The sequence below is a fragment of the Gymnogyps californianus genome, chromosome 2 (genome assembly GCF_018139145.2).
Source record: "Gymnogyps californianus isolate 813 chromosome 2, ASM1813914v2, whole genome shotgun sequence".
Classification (NCBI taxonomy): domain Eukaryota; kingdom Metazoa; phylum Chordata; class Aves; order Accipitriformes; family Cathartidae; genus Gymnogyps; species Gymnogyps californianus.
The window spans coordinates 156,181,314-156,195,739 of record NC_059472.1 but is presented as its reverse complement, the minus strand read 5'-3'; the positions used below and the strand labels follow the sequence as shown (position 1 = coordinate 156,195,739).

The following is a 14,426-nucleotide window of genomic DNA, read 5'->3' as shown; positions in this document are numbered from 1 at the left end:
ATTTAAAGGGAACGCTGCATTTCCTTATAAAAAGATTTATGAAACATTTCTGCGCTAGGCTTCACAAGTGATTTGCAACTCCATCATTTACTGAGCTAACTCACACACAAACTGGCACGATGGAACCGCACACCAGAACTGATTACTCCACAAGTCTAGAAATTCAGATCGTTACAGTAATTAGTTGTCCAAGAGATACCAAGCAATAAGTTACTAAACAAAGGTGATAAAATACCAAAGAAACCTGATAGTGGTAAATGATAAGGACTCTATACAGAGGTATATGAAAAACTTTCAGTCCAGAGCAAGAAAAATGGGAAGGGGGTAAAGTTACAGCCTTATTCCCTCATCTAATCTCAAACAACAGGAAGAAAGATCTTGATAGTATACAGAAGATAACGGGATGACCCCTACCAACAAATAATCCTGATTATCTTTTTTATGTCTAGCCTTTTATGCATTGTATTTTAAATATATATGCTTAAAATAAAAGGAAATCTTTTCACTATATTGAAAGGTCTCACACAGAATTTCCACAGTCCTCTTGCACACCAAGAAGATAAGTTTTACATGCAGGTACTATCTGATTTGCACTCAAACATCACTCAAAAAACAGACTAATAAGCCTGTGGATCATACCTTTCTCAGTATTGCAATGCACCAGATATTTAATAGTATATAATCCAAAAAATCTTATTTAAGAATACTAGGAGTGCCTACCAAGACAGGAATAACCCACTGGGAAGAAATTTTTGTGCCTGATAAGAGTATCATGTGCCTTGAAGACAAGTGTGATTGTGTCATGAGCAGTTTTCAGTTTGCTTATGGCTTGTTCTCAATTTTCAAGTCTGAAGCAGCACTCTCCTGACTGCAGGCTGAAGCATATAACATCAAGAAACCCAATTCATTAATTAACGGGGGTTGCTTCATGTAGCACACCCATCACAAAACCACAAGCTTGTTTTCCTCACTGTAAGTGGACTAACAGCACACACCCTGCAGGTTATCCATAAAGATGCATATTTAATTTCTATTATAACTATCATGTCAGGTAAGATATTCTTTTATCAGATGATGATTTCAAAAAGTACCAAACTTAAAATAAACCCTTCACTCTCCCATTTGTGCATTATCTGAGCATGAGCATAACTCAAATGGCAGAGTTAAAGTTGTTAGCAGCTCAGCCAAACCACGACAATTCTGAAACGAAAGGTGGGATGCTACCTTAATATAAAGCATCTATGATCATAATTCTCCACAACCCCATCCTCTCTTGAAAAGTTGTTTTATCTAGTTGAATATAGAATCACAAATTCTACATTCATTACCAAGGCCTACAAAAAGCAGAAAGCATCTCACACTGGAGGAAAAAGGTCTATCTTTCTCAGGAAAGATCAGGAATTTGCCACTGAAGCACATTAGGCAAGCACCTCAAAGTATGATGATTTTCCACTAAAATACTCCATCGCTTGCCCTCTGTTAGGTTCATGAGCATTTGACCTCCTCCCTACCTCCCAGCGCTGGTGTATCTTTTTATGTTTCCAGGACAGAAAACATCACCAGCAAGAACAGAATTTGAATCACTTTGAACAATCCCTCTTTTCTACAAACAGTTAAACAGAGAACCACACAGTAGTTGCTTGCACACACACTTTACTTCTGGGACGACCAGAAGAGTAGTAGAGGAGAGAGGACCCAAGTGGAACAACTGATGCCATTAATCCTGCTTTCCTGTCCTCTAGGAAACCAGCAGCAGCAGAGTATTGCAAACGAAGTACTGCAGTTCTGAGTGAAACTTAACAGGTCAAGTCCACGTCACTCTGCTGCTGCCGCTATTACTCTTGCCTACAAAGCATCACAGGTAGTTCCTACTACAAGAGAAAAAAAAAAAAGAAAGAAGACAGTAACATACCTGCAGGACTTTCACAAAAGAAATCCCAGCAGAATGCCTGTACTGAATTAAAGAGTGAGAGAATAGGTCAATGCAAACCGCTGCTCTTTTGCATTGAAAAAACCCAGAAAACCAATTAAGCCTGAACACAGGGCAACAATGCTTCAAAGTACTTACAGAAGGACAAGCTTGGAGTTCCAGACCCCACACTCTGCACAGCATTTCACACATGCCTCTGCTTCCAAGCTGTATAATAGAGAATACATTTGAGCCTAATCGCAGAGGGACACTAACTTTTCACATAGTCTTCTAAAACCAGCCAGCCTAAATAATGGCCAAGTATAAAAAACCCCAAGTTCATGCCTAACACGGGTTAACAGAAACTGTAGAATGTGAAGGAAGCTCCCTCCTTCTGCAAGATCTTATTAAATTAACATATTTTTAAAACTGATGAGGTTTTCATCAGAGCACAGGCATCATATATTATACTAACCCACTGCTCACATTAATTTCTTGTAACACTCACATCCACCTGCATTTACCTGTTACGCTCGACTAAGCTACAAGGCAACAGTCTGTGCTTGCACAGTGTCCCGTGCAGTGGGATTCTGATCTGCAAATACAAGTCACAGCTGAGGTAATGCAAATAAAAGTGTTGGTATTTTTACTAATATACATCATTTTAACTGCTAAAATTGTTTACCTACTACACATAAACTCTAGATGCTGTGGTGTGATCTTTGATAAGCTAATTGCATTTTTCTCTGAAAGTCAAAGCTTCTCAATAACTGCAGATATCTATGCCTACAAATTATCTGGGAGACTATTCCAGGCTTTTAATGTAATACCAATATTTAATGTCAAATACTGTTCACTGATGTGGAAATTAATTTTTTCACTTAATGTAAACATTAGGAAAGCATCACAAACCCCTGAAGTTTTGCACCAGCAAATGCAAAACCTCATCTAATTCATCAACTATCATCATCCATGTTGCTTGTCTGCATTGAGGTCACAGGAGTTAACAATTGCACACCACCTCTGTACACATAGAAAGCAGAAGACCAAGACACAATTGACTAGAAGCAGTAGATTGAATTGGAAAGAAAATTAAAGCTTGTCCTGGAGTGGATAGGGCAGGAGCTGATACCTATTAGTACTAATGACTATGGATTTCACAAAATATTGTTCATTTCTGTACTATTTTTAAATAGGCATTTTCAGAACACTAGATGGTAACTTAAACTCTTAAACTCCGATTTATTTAAAATAAGGGAAACATTTCAAAAATTTCCACATATTTTCAGCCTATATGACTCCTTCCCATAGCCAACCAGGACACCACATGAAGAGATTAACATGGCTATCAGAAAAAGCCACGTGAAAGACTTCTCAGATATTTTTTCCTATAAATATAGTTCTTCATTTTGACACACATCTTATGACAGCAGGTGAGTTTATTTTGGCACTCTGGATACTAAGTCTGTCTCATTCTATCATATCTTCTCCGAACTCATGCAGATATGAATTATTATGTAAGATATTATCCTTGCATAGTAATATATTTTCCTTGTTTCCCTTCCCTCCCCACATAGCTGTCTTGCTCTCACTTAACCAAGGGTTTTTTGGGGGTTTGCTGTTCTTTAAAGTATCTGTTGAAGGGAAGTCAGAGAGATTAATCTTCCTATTCCACTGCTGAAGAAAGCAACAATTAAGTATGCTAAGATCTCACACAGAGCAGTAAAGTTTACAGCAACTGTTGCACTTTCATCATGAGAGGCAGTTTTCATTCTAAGACTGAAACTGATTCCTGACTTGGAGTGAAAACTAGAAAAGATACTGAACTTTGCTGGCTAATGGACTCACCAGCATCTCAGCATGCCAGTCTCGCAGTAAGCGGACCTGTCATTTTATAAATTCTGTTTATTTCACAAAACAACTGCAAGTTCTACAGTATTTTACTAGCTGCTTCAATTTTTTGAAGCTAAGATGCAGCAACTGATGACCTATTTGGCCTTTCCTAATTCTTCAAAGAAACACTAAGTCTTCAAAATATACAACACATGACAAAGTACCAGCACCTTTAGCAGTTGCTTAGAGGGAACAAGTTAAATGTTGTGCATGAAGAGTGTCAGTTTAGCAATGTTGGGAACAACAAACTTCCTCGTTTCAATTACTGAATGTTCCTCCTCCCAATTTACCAATACAATCTTTAAGTTTTCCGCATACTTCACTACACTGCTAACCAGAAAGTGGTCAATGCACACTCACGATGCTGCCTATGACTCTAGGCAGTACAGTTCGCAAAGGTAAAGGAAATAACTAACCCAGCTTTGCTGGGCAGGATTTTATGGACAGCACCCTCTTCAGAAAAATTCAGAAGTTGGCAGAAGAGGATGCAGTATTTTATGACGAAAGACAAGACTAAAAACATCACTTGAAGCTATAAGGTTAATATTTAGGGCAGTTCCAAGGGTGAGGTTAGAAGTCTGACGTTCTTTAACAGGTCTTAATAGGCTTATCTTCGAATATTGCTATTATTTGGATTCCATGTTTCAAGTCTGCAATCAGTGCGGTGCTTAAGCAAGAGGTCAAAAACTGTATTAGGAACTTCTAGGACATTTAATATTTTTAGTGCTTTGAATTATTCTTTAAGACACACACAGAGCTTCAAAACCAATTTGCTAAGTTCTTTATCATCACATTCCCGGACCACACAATAAATGCCTAATTCAGGGAAGCAGAAATCTTACACCAAGGATCTCAAATTCAAATGCACGCAGAACTAGAATTCTGGAGAAGATTTGATGCAGACTGATGGGACAGCTATTACAGTGCTCCAAGAATACATCTTCTGTCAGGTCTGAGAAAAGTGAGAGAGAAAAGGGTCTACACCTATGTAAAGTATAGGTGAGAGGCATATACGGAACCAAATAAGACATTGATAATTACAGTGATGAACAAAAAGGTACAATGACAAGTTTTCTTCCAACACGAACTTATACAATAATCCTTGACTATACAAAGACTATTTTAATAAACAGTTGTTCTGCAAAACAAACAGCCTAAGATGAACTCCTCTCAGGCTCTGGCGTTTGGGTTTTTTTCAGATGACTTGAAAGGTATTCATTTACCTAAAACGTTAGTTTAAGTTTTGAAACATGTTCAGGACCAAGTCTAAAGTGAAATTAAACTACTTACAGAAAAAGCGTCATTTAACTTCAAGGTTTTGTAATAAGAAAAGGAAGCTAATGTTTTTGCTGATGATTATTTCATTAACCTCTTTGCCAAGAATAGAATTTAACCCAAATAATCCAGTCATTTTAGTATTACTTCCTCTTTTGAAAAAAGCCACCATCCTCCAAGCTTCACCAAAATCAGAAGCAACTCTTGCTTACTTTTAAAACACTGTATGAAAGACTATCACCTACTGGGTGCACATCTGTTCACAGTTAGAGCACCCCACCTTTTTAGAGTATCACTGTAATCAAAACTACTGGTAATTCAGGTTTTGGCTCACTGTTAAAGGATGAACTGTTCCAATATTTGAGCTCGGATTTAAGGACAATAATTCTTCCTTGCAAGTCAAAATAACTGGGCACAGACCCTCCTAAAAATTCCATTGATTCCTTGAATCCAGACAGTTAAAATACACAACGTCAATTAAGAAACAGAAAATTACAATCATTACAAAATAGATTATAAGCTAAGCTGCAGCACATTCATAAAAAAAGGATCCCCCTCCCTTCTTTACAATACAAATCTTTTAGACATCTATTATAAAGAATTGGACAACAAGCTTTAAACAGGAACAGGGACACAAACCCAAGATCTTGGAGACATGCCAATGCACGCAATGATATTTTGCCCAATTTGTTTGCCTTGCTGCTTTAAAGAGCAACATGTTGACCATTTTCTGTCCCTATCCGTCAGGCAGCAACAACGCTGAATGGGAATGAAACTCTAAGATAAGACTGCAAATTCTGCACATATAGGTAGTTCAGCACTTAGAGTAACCGTGCCCCAACGCATTCTTTACTTTTGCTCTATTCTTCTCATTCCTAGAACAAGAATCAGAAACCAGTAGGACGCATCAAAACATTTGAGCATAAACGTTCAGCGTCAGGGTATGAAAAAGCAAGCTACTTTGGACATTGGCCTGTTGATTCATCGGTTCCTTGTTTGAACAACAGTCAGAGTCAGACTGTTGTGGGGCAACCTACGACAGCATCACAACCTGTAAAAATATGCTTATGGATACCTACACTGACTGAAAACAAAACCATAAAGCTGCCAAGAGACATCACTGTAAAGCTTCTCAAGCATTTCATTACGTTTCTGACAAGTGATATTTATCAAATGGTTAAATATTTTTTCCTCAACATAATTACTATTTAACTAATACTTTGTTTCTCAAGATTCCCTGTCAGATCACTGGCGTCCTGTGATTATAAAATACTTGAAAATAGATTGCAAAACGTTAGGTCTGCCAAGAAATATGGAGAAACACTTTAAGAGAATAACAGAAATCTACAATTTTTTTTGACATTTGTAACTCCATTACCAAGACAGATGGAAGTCTGCCTTATGAATACCATCAATAAAGTACTAACATTCATCATTGTTGCTTATTTCCAGAAGCTAGCAGGGAAGGGCCAGTATGAAGTTGAGGGAGAATTAATCTAAGCAAAGGGAAAATACTGTTCTGATACTCGTGCAAGAAAACACAGGAAATCTAAAAGCAAAATTAAGGGATACAGTATTTAGACCTGCAAAAAGCCCAACACGAGCTTTAGATAAAATAACTGTACTTTCTACAACTACACTCAAAACTCAGTATATTCCTGAACAAGTCCCATGTGAACTACCGCTAGCATCTGAAGGTGTAATTTCCAAAGTCTATATCGCCAGTGTTTGCTATTTTCAATAGTGAAAGTGATATAGGCATTTTAGGAAGGAGTGCCTAACAGATAAAGCAATTCTAGGTCTAATTCATCATAACAACCATGCCAGATAGATGTCGATAGATATCTATAGGCATCTATGTTTCTATCCGTATGCGCAACAGTCCAGAACTAAAAGTTGTGTATAGATACTACTACCTTAAATACAGGTACACTGAACTCAAGATATCCATGAACTCTAGATGGCCATAAAGGCAACCCAGAATAAACCTTTACTGTAGTATATACTCTCGGGGACAGCAGCTCCTTACATGCCAACAGCCTTATGCGAATAACAACAGAGCTGCTGGAAGTGCAGAGGCGGCAATCCATTCAGCTTATGAACGAATGATTCCTTTTGTGTTACATCATTCAACTACCCATTAAGGAGCTGGACAGACAGGATCCAGAATATGCATAGCCCAGCCCTCCATGGTAAATGAGCGTTAGAAAAGATTAAGGCTCAAAGAAATTGGTGATTCATCAGGGCGTCAAAACAGCGTTTCCCCAATTCCCTGCAATGTTCTAGGCCAAATAGCTAGGCACATATTAGTAACCCCTGCCAGACTTCCAATTTTGGAGTTAATTGCTGTTCCTGAAACACATACCCAGACACAAAATACCTGCAACAGCACACATCACAGAACGAACACTGTCACGGCCATCCTAATCGCACAATTATGCTGCATTACAGTCACACCTAATTTAAGTACTCCAAAGTACCTCTGTTGTCTGCAGGTATTACTCTGTAGCATCTGCTCCCTAATAGAGGGGGGGACACCCCCCTTTAGAAAGGGTACGTAACAGCAACACACACAGAACACACAAACATGAAAGGCCAATAGAAAAAAGGATTATAAATCCTTGGCTCCATCACATCACCAAAACTTAAGAAATATGAGCTATGAACCAATTAGTAGAATTTGTTTCTCTTGCACTACTTTGTGGAACTTGGCTAGATTAGTTAAAATGAATGGGTGCTATAGAAATCAACTTCTAGTCTCCTGTTTCTAACAAGTTTCTCAAACCTACTGGTTTTAGATAAATTTTTATCATGAGCCAGTCAAAGCCAGCATATCCTTAAAGAGAAAGAAACAGATTGTTGGAATAGCAATGGGTCTTCTTCAACTATCCAGTATTTACAGCATCAAATTATTTTTATCGACCAGGTGAAGTATTACTGAGTTTTATATTCGGAGAAAGTGCTTCAGAGGTATTCTATTTTCGTGTTTGACTGTTATGACATACTAGCTTGCCTTGAGTTTAGCACAGAGGAGTTAATACATAGGAAAAGAAAACAGAACTTCCCCAAAGCATTAGCTTACAACTGTATTTACAACATTTTCAACTGGTACCTTTGATAAAGCATATTACCAGTTCAGGGGGGAAGAGGGTGTGTGCGTGCGTGTTTTCTCTTTTTTGAGGTATCACACAAAACTAGCATTATTTCAAAGTTTAAGCTTTACATTACTTTCCCCTCCCTAATTTAATGACTGGCTCACGTGGTGAAATCCACCTGTCTAGATCTTATTTTATATGGACTAAAATGACAGTATTAGTTTCAGGATGCGTATGCCTTGCTTTGGGAACAACATTGCTCAAATACCTTTCCAGGGCCTTTACTGCAAGAGTAGCTTTTACTCTCATCTTCTATGCAGCTCTCCACATACTATTGCCTCTTTCAAAACTGCAGGGGGAGGGGTTAATTTTCTTCCTTACAACGTCCTGTTTTGTAACATCCTTCCTTTCCTACTCATACCTATATGCCCATTCTGAATGCAAATACAAGAGACTTGCAATACTCATGTTAGTTTAATATCACTGATTACATACAGGAATAAATGCAGCCAAAGATTATTTTCTACAGTTATTTCTAAGAGCTACACAAAGTTGTCTAAAGATGTCATTTTGCTAGTAAATGCTTAAAGGAACAGAACACTACGTAAACCACATTTTTGACAACGTCTTACATCACAAAACAGTTCCTCACATGTGCATGTACACACGCATGCGCACACACAAAAACCACCACACTCCCAAAGTTTGATATTCTCCAGACTTGAAACTATGTTTCTTTGCTTTCTTCCTCTGGTCTCTTCTGCCTTTTTCTCTGTGCCAGTGACAGCCTTCTTGACACTGCATTTGTTAGCCACCTCTACAGCCACCTTTACACCTTCCTTCACGGAGCATCTCCAAGACAAGAATGCTCTTCAAGAAGATCGATAAGGCCACTGCCCTAGACAAAACCTGCTCCTCCCAACACAGGCACAAGAAAAGATAAGTCAAGTGCTCTACATGCTTATTTGTGTACCTTACCTGTTAATTTACGAGAATGTGAATGTCTGATGAATATATACAGGCACCATGGAATTAACATTAATAGCGCTGAAGGGCCAAAAAGCCATCTAGTTTAAAATAATTAAACTGATGAAACACATCTACACCTAATTACTTTGTTCTTTATAACTCCTTTCTTGCTACCTTTCAGCTGTCACTTTAGATTTGTCACGCACTATGGCCAGAAACATGCCTTTTCCGTGTCTAGCATGTGCATTTTGTGAGGCAATGTAATAAATATTTAACAAAGAGTTTATATTGCCATGCCAATTAAGCTCACAACTGATTTAAAGCCAAAGCCAGTGCCAGATATGAGACTTAAGAGACACAGCAACAGATCTCCACAGAACACAGATTAGACAAACCTGACTGTATTTATTTTGCATTTCAGGAAAATAAACCAAGTAGTTAATTTGGCTCTGATCAAGTAAAACATCAGAGCAAGAAATTGCCTACATGGTTACCGCACGTCTCGAAGAAACAAAAAAAACCCAAATCCCAAAGCCCCCACAACTGCCTCCAGTTCCAAATCTTCCATCTTTCTCTGTACTGAAGCACCTTTAAGTTCCAGCCACATATCTAAACAATATACATATGTATATATCAGTCATCCATACCTTTTCTATGTGTATATTTGCATTAAAGCAAGCCATAAAAAGCAACCAAGGCAGAACACACTTGCACCAGCACCTTTATTCCCTTAAGGCATTTGTGTGTAAACACTTGAAAAAACACGAAGAATTACAAGGGAAACAATTCATTCTAACCCAGAACATTGTGTGCACTTAAGGACCTGATTATATGCCATGAAAATATACAATCACTTATTTAGGAACATCCAAGAGGTCAAATGTTTTCTATTAATTCATTTATGCAAACCTTTTATTTCAGTTTCATTAAGGATTTTTTCCCTCCCAAAATGTAAGACCAATTAAACATATGAGTAATTTTGGCTTCTACATAAAGAGTATACACATAAATGGCAACACACCTAGAAGAATAAAGTTTCCTATAGACATTACATATAAAATACATACTGTTTTCTGTATGTGCTTTATCAGGCCTCATCCTAGTTTTCTCTTCCATTTCACTTCCCGCAAAAAATAACAGTAATAAAAAAACCTAGAAAATATCAATGTTTTCCTAATAGCTAGAGTGATTAAGCCGATTAGCTTCATATCTCAAGAATTAACTTGAAGAAATGTCAAGTTACAAGTCAGCAGGAAACAAGTGAAAGTTCAACTGATAAAAACAGTTACCAGATCAGAATCAAAACCCTAGAGTTGTGAAATCCCAGCAAGTTTAAAAAAAGAACACAACATGCTTTGACCTTTGAAAATTTATCCAATCCGTAAAAACCAGATAAGTTTGACACAAAACTTAAACCGCATGAAAGGTTAAAGCCTTTCAACAGCGATCCTGAGGCAGTATTTAAGAAAGATTCCTACTCCAATTTTACTAAGGATTCAGACAGAGGCCAAACAAAACTAGGCCAGAGACAAGACGCAGGATCAGAAGCCAGAATTCCCATGGTTTTACCCCAACCGTGACTCAAGTTTAAACAGTGGTTTTGAAAACAGCTCTCTCTCTGTGGCCACAGGCAAGTCTTGACCACTTTGCCTCAATTCCCTTACCTGCAGAACAAAAATAATTATACTTATCTGCCACACAGGAATCTTGTACAACATTGTTTGGCAAGTACACATCTGTTTAAACTGTGGACAAAGCTACGTAGTAATTTTGAGCATCTGCACAAACTGAAACTGAGAGTGAAAACAAGTTAGCTGAAACAGCTAGCAAAGGCCCAACGACAGCAAAATCCTAGGGGCAAAACACCGTTTGTGTGGTGGCTGCTTTTGCAAGTATTGCTTCGTAACCTGGGAGTACAGCTGGCCCGCTAGCTCCTGCACAATCAATTCACCTATTCAGGACGCAGTTCCCACGAAAAGTCAGCGCTACCCTGCATCTGCCTGGAGCGAGGGGCGAGGGGCTGGGACCGCCGGCGCCTGCCGCTTACCCCAGCCCTGCGCTTCGAGAGAGGGTCGCAGCTCCCCACCCGCCACGGGTGGACAGCCGGAAAGCGCTATGAAGCCGGTGCTTCAGGCATGCCCTCACCCCACTCGCCCTCTCCCCGCCGTCTCCAAACAGGGAGACGGCTCGCACCCGCTGCCCACGGAGATCTTCGGCAACGCCAAACCGGCGCGGGGGGCAAAGCTCGCTCGGCCGCTGCTCGGCCACCGTTCGCGGCCGGAGGAGCGAGCGCTGCTCGCTGAGGCCGCAGTGCGGGAGCGGCCCCGGCGGCCCAGCCCGGCGACTCGCCCTACACCCCGCCACCATCAAGGCCCCGAGCCGGGATCCCTCCTCCTCCTCCCTCCTACCTCTCCCCCGGGAACCGCCTCGGGTGGGAAGATGGCGGCTCCGGCCGCCTCCCCGGTGCGAGGGGGGGTGGCGGGTGGCGAAACGGAGAGGTGTCTCTCCCCCCTCAGCTCTGCCATTCCCCGTCACACCGGGAGATGGGGGGGGACGGGGGGGGGGGGAAGCGGCCCAAGCGGGCGCCGCCGCCAGGAAGGCGCGGGCCCCGGGAAGCCCCTCGCACTCACCTGTCACCAGCCGCCGCCGCCCTCGGGGCGGGCCTCGACGGGGAGAAGACGGGCGGGCACGGGGTGGGGGGGTCTCCGCTGGCGCCGGGGCCTCGCGCTCCTGCCGAGCTTTCCGCTAGCGCCGGGGCCTCTCGCTGCGCCGCCGCCGCCGCCGGGGCCTCGCCGCCGCCGGATGCCAGGAGGAAGAGAACGGAGAGCGGGGCGGGGGCCGGGAGGAGGAGCAGACGGCGGCAGCACAGCGGGGAGGGGGGGGGGCGCGGAGGAGGAGGAGGCGGAGGCGGCGGCGGCGGCTCTGGGGCCCGAAACGTCTCCGAGCCGAGACTCAACCACCCGCTCGCATGAGAGACCCGCTTCCGGCTCCCGGCGGAAGTCCCTCCTCCGCCGGCGGAAGGGATTGGCCGGCGACGCCGCGCGGAACGGCGCGCTCGGCCGGCACCAGCGCCCACGGATTGGCGGAGGGGGCCCCGCGCGCGGCGTGACGCGCGGCAGCACGTGACGCGCCTGACGTCACCCGCTCTGAATGAGCGCGCGGAGGCGGGCCCGACGCGGCCTGCCCACCCGAGGCATTTTATCTCCTCGCACTCGCCGTAGCCCCGCCGGCGGGGCGGGCCGGGGCGGGCCGGGGCGGCGCGGCCGCCTGGGCCGGGGCCTTCCCCGGCGGCCCCTCCCGGTACTCCAGCGGCCAGGCGCCACCGAGCCGCAGCGGGCCGCCCGGCACGGCCCCGAGGTCGCGTCGATCGCTTCCCCGGTAACGGGCAAGTGGCGCCTCCCGGCCCGGTGGGCGCCTTGTGGCTGGGGGGGCCGCCCAGCCTCCCCCAGGAGCCCTGACAGAGCTTCGCTGCGGCGTTCGGGGAGCGCTCGGGCAGCGTTTCCCTTGCAAACTGGGAAGGGGCAGAATTGTTCTTAGCAGCCCGTCCTTCGGGCAGCAGCCCGGGGCGGCGAGGCCAGGCAGGGTGCCTTCCCAGTGCTTGCCCTTGCTGAGGGCTCTAAGCCTGGGAACGCTTTCAGGTCTTCGTGTTGACATAGGGCATGTTGTCGCCTTCTGAAACGCTGTCGCAACGGCAATGGGAGGATCCAGATGCCTGTCCAAAATTACAGACCCTACCACAGAATATTCTAGCTCTTAATATAGCAGCTTCTGTGGAGTAGTTGCGACTTCAAAAGGAAGTGATAAACATAAATAGGAGGATTTTAGGAGCCGACTATTTCATGAAAGCCGCCTGTTTCATGTGGGTCAGTAGCACTCTTCTGACTTCTTGGCCTCAGTTTACCAAGTTGGGGAATAGAGTATATCTTCAGTTACATAAAACTGCGGTGAATTCCAAGAGATTCAAGGGTTCTTTTGTTTGACCAAAGAACAAACAAATCTCGTCAAACAGTTCCAGTTATTTAGTACAGATCATAATTTGTTTTTAACTACAGTTAATTAGGCAAATGGAAAATGTGGTTTCTTCTCAGGACTTCAAAAAAAACGCTAGAAAGAATCATCTTCCCGGACTGCTCCCAGTCCTCAGCTTGCCTTTTACCTCAAACATGGCAGAACTACATCACCTTACAACCAGCTGGCAATCATTCTCTGTACCATGCGTTGCTGCCTGTCTTTGCGTCTCAGAAATGAATCCAGATAGGGCCTTCTGGATCCTGGTTTTAATCCTTACTGATAACAGTCATATTCCTGCCTTCAGGGTATCATCTGCTAGAAATTCCCATCAAGACAATACTGCAATTAACTTAGAAGACCTATTCTAAGGACACCCAAGTACCCTTTGGAACTGTTTTCGAGGTTGCTGTATTGTTCCAACTCCCTAGCTAGTAGAGGCGATAAAGCACATCGTAGTGCTTGAAATGAGGTCAGGTCTTACCAGACATGAAGCTTTACTGTTCATCTGAGGGAAGCGTGTCTCAGCGTTCATTCTTGGGCAAACAAGTGCTTCTGCGAGCACAGGTGGTGTTTTCCTTAGTAAGTTGTTTCAGTTTAACAGATTCGTTATGAGGAAGAAACCCTGAGCAAAGGAAGATGGCTAGAGATGGTAGAGCCTGATCAGGAAAAGGAATAAAACTTAGCTTTGAGCGTAGGTATTTAGGACAGAAGATACCTCAGGCAGTGCAGGAAGTATGACTGATCCATTAGGTGGTCACCATGCAGCGGCTATGTAAAGAATTGATTACTTAAAAGTCTAAAACAGTGAAACAATTGCTATTCCTAATTCTTTTATAAAGGAGCTCAATATAATTTTGTTCTTTAATGCCAGACTATTTTTCAGCAGACTACAGTTCTTGGCAAGAAAAGGAAAAAAGAAAGCAAGCTCTTTTTAAGCTCTCAAACATCATGAGCCCCATTATATCCTTGTTCTAGAGGGGCCTCAAAATTCCTGATACTTACCCCTTTAGACATACAGTCTTCATGTCTCCCCCAAGCCGTACCCCCATGCAACACTTGGGCAGAAAACCAAACACATCAGACCAACAAGAAGACTGCACTGTACCATTCCTTCTGCTAACTCAGGGTTTATGATTGCAGAGCTCATCTTCTCCCTTTCTGTAACTGAAGGAGTGCGAGAGAGAGAGAAAATGACTGATTCCTGTCAAAGACCAGCACGTGGAGACAGCATCATTGTAGGTAGGAGTTTTCTTTAATGGATAGAGTTTGTTCCG

At 42.8% G+C, this 14,426-nt stretch overlaps 1 protein-coding gene across 1 annotated transcript in view; it reads right to left on the bottom strand.

Annotated features, from left to right (window-relative positions):
- Positions 1–12,004, bottom strand: part of LARP4B (La ribonucleoprotein 4B) — a 60,965-nt gene extending 48,961 nt beyond the window's left edge. The window contains exon 1 of the mRNA XM_050891535.1: positions 11,772–12,004. The gene's annotated coding sequence lies outside the window, so the exon portion shown is untranslated. The remainder of the gene's footprint in view (positions 1–11,771) is intronic.
- Between the last annotated feature and the right edge of the window lie 2,422 nt (positions 12,005–14,426).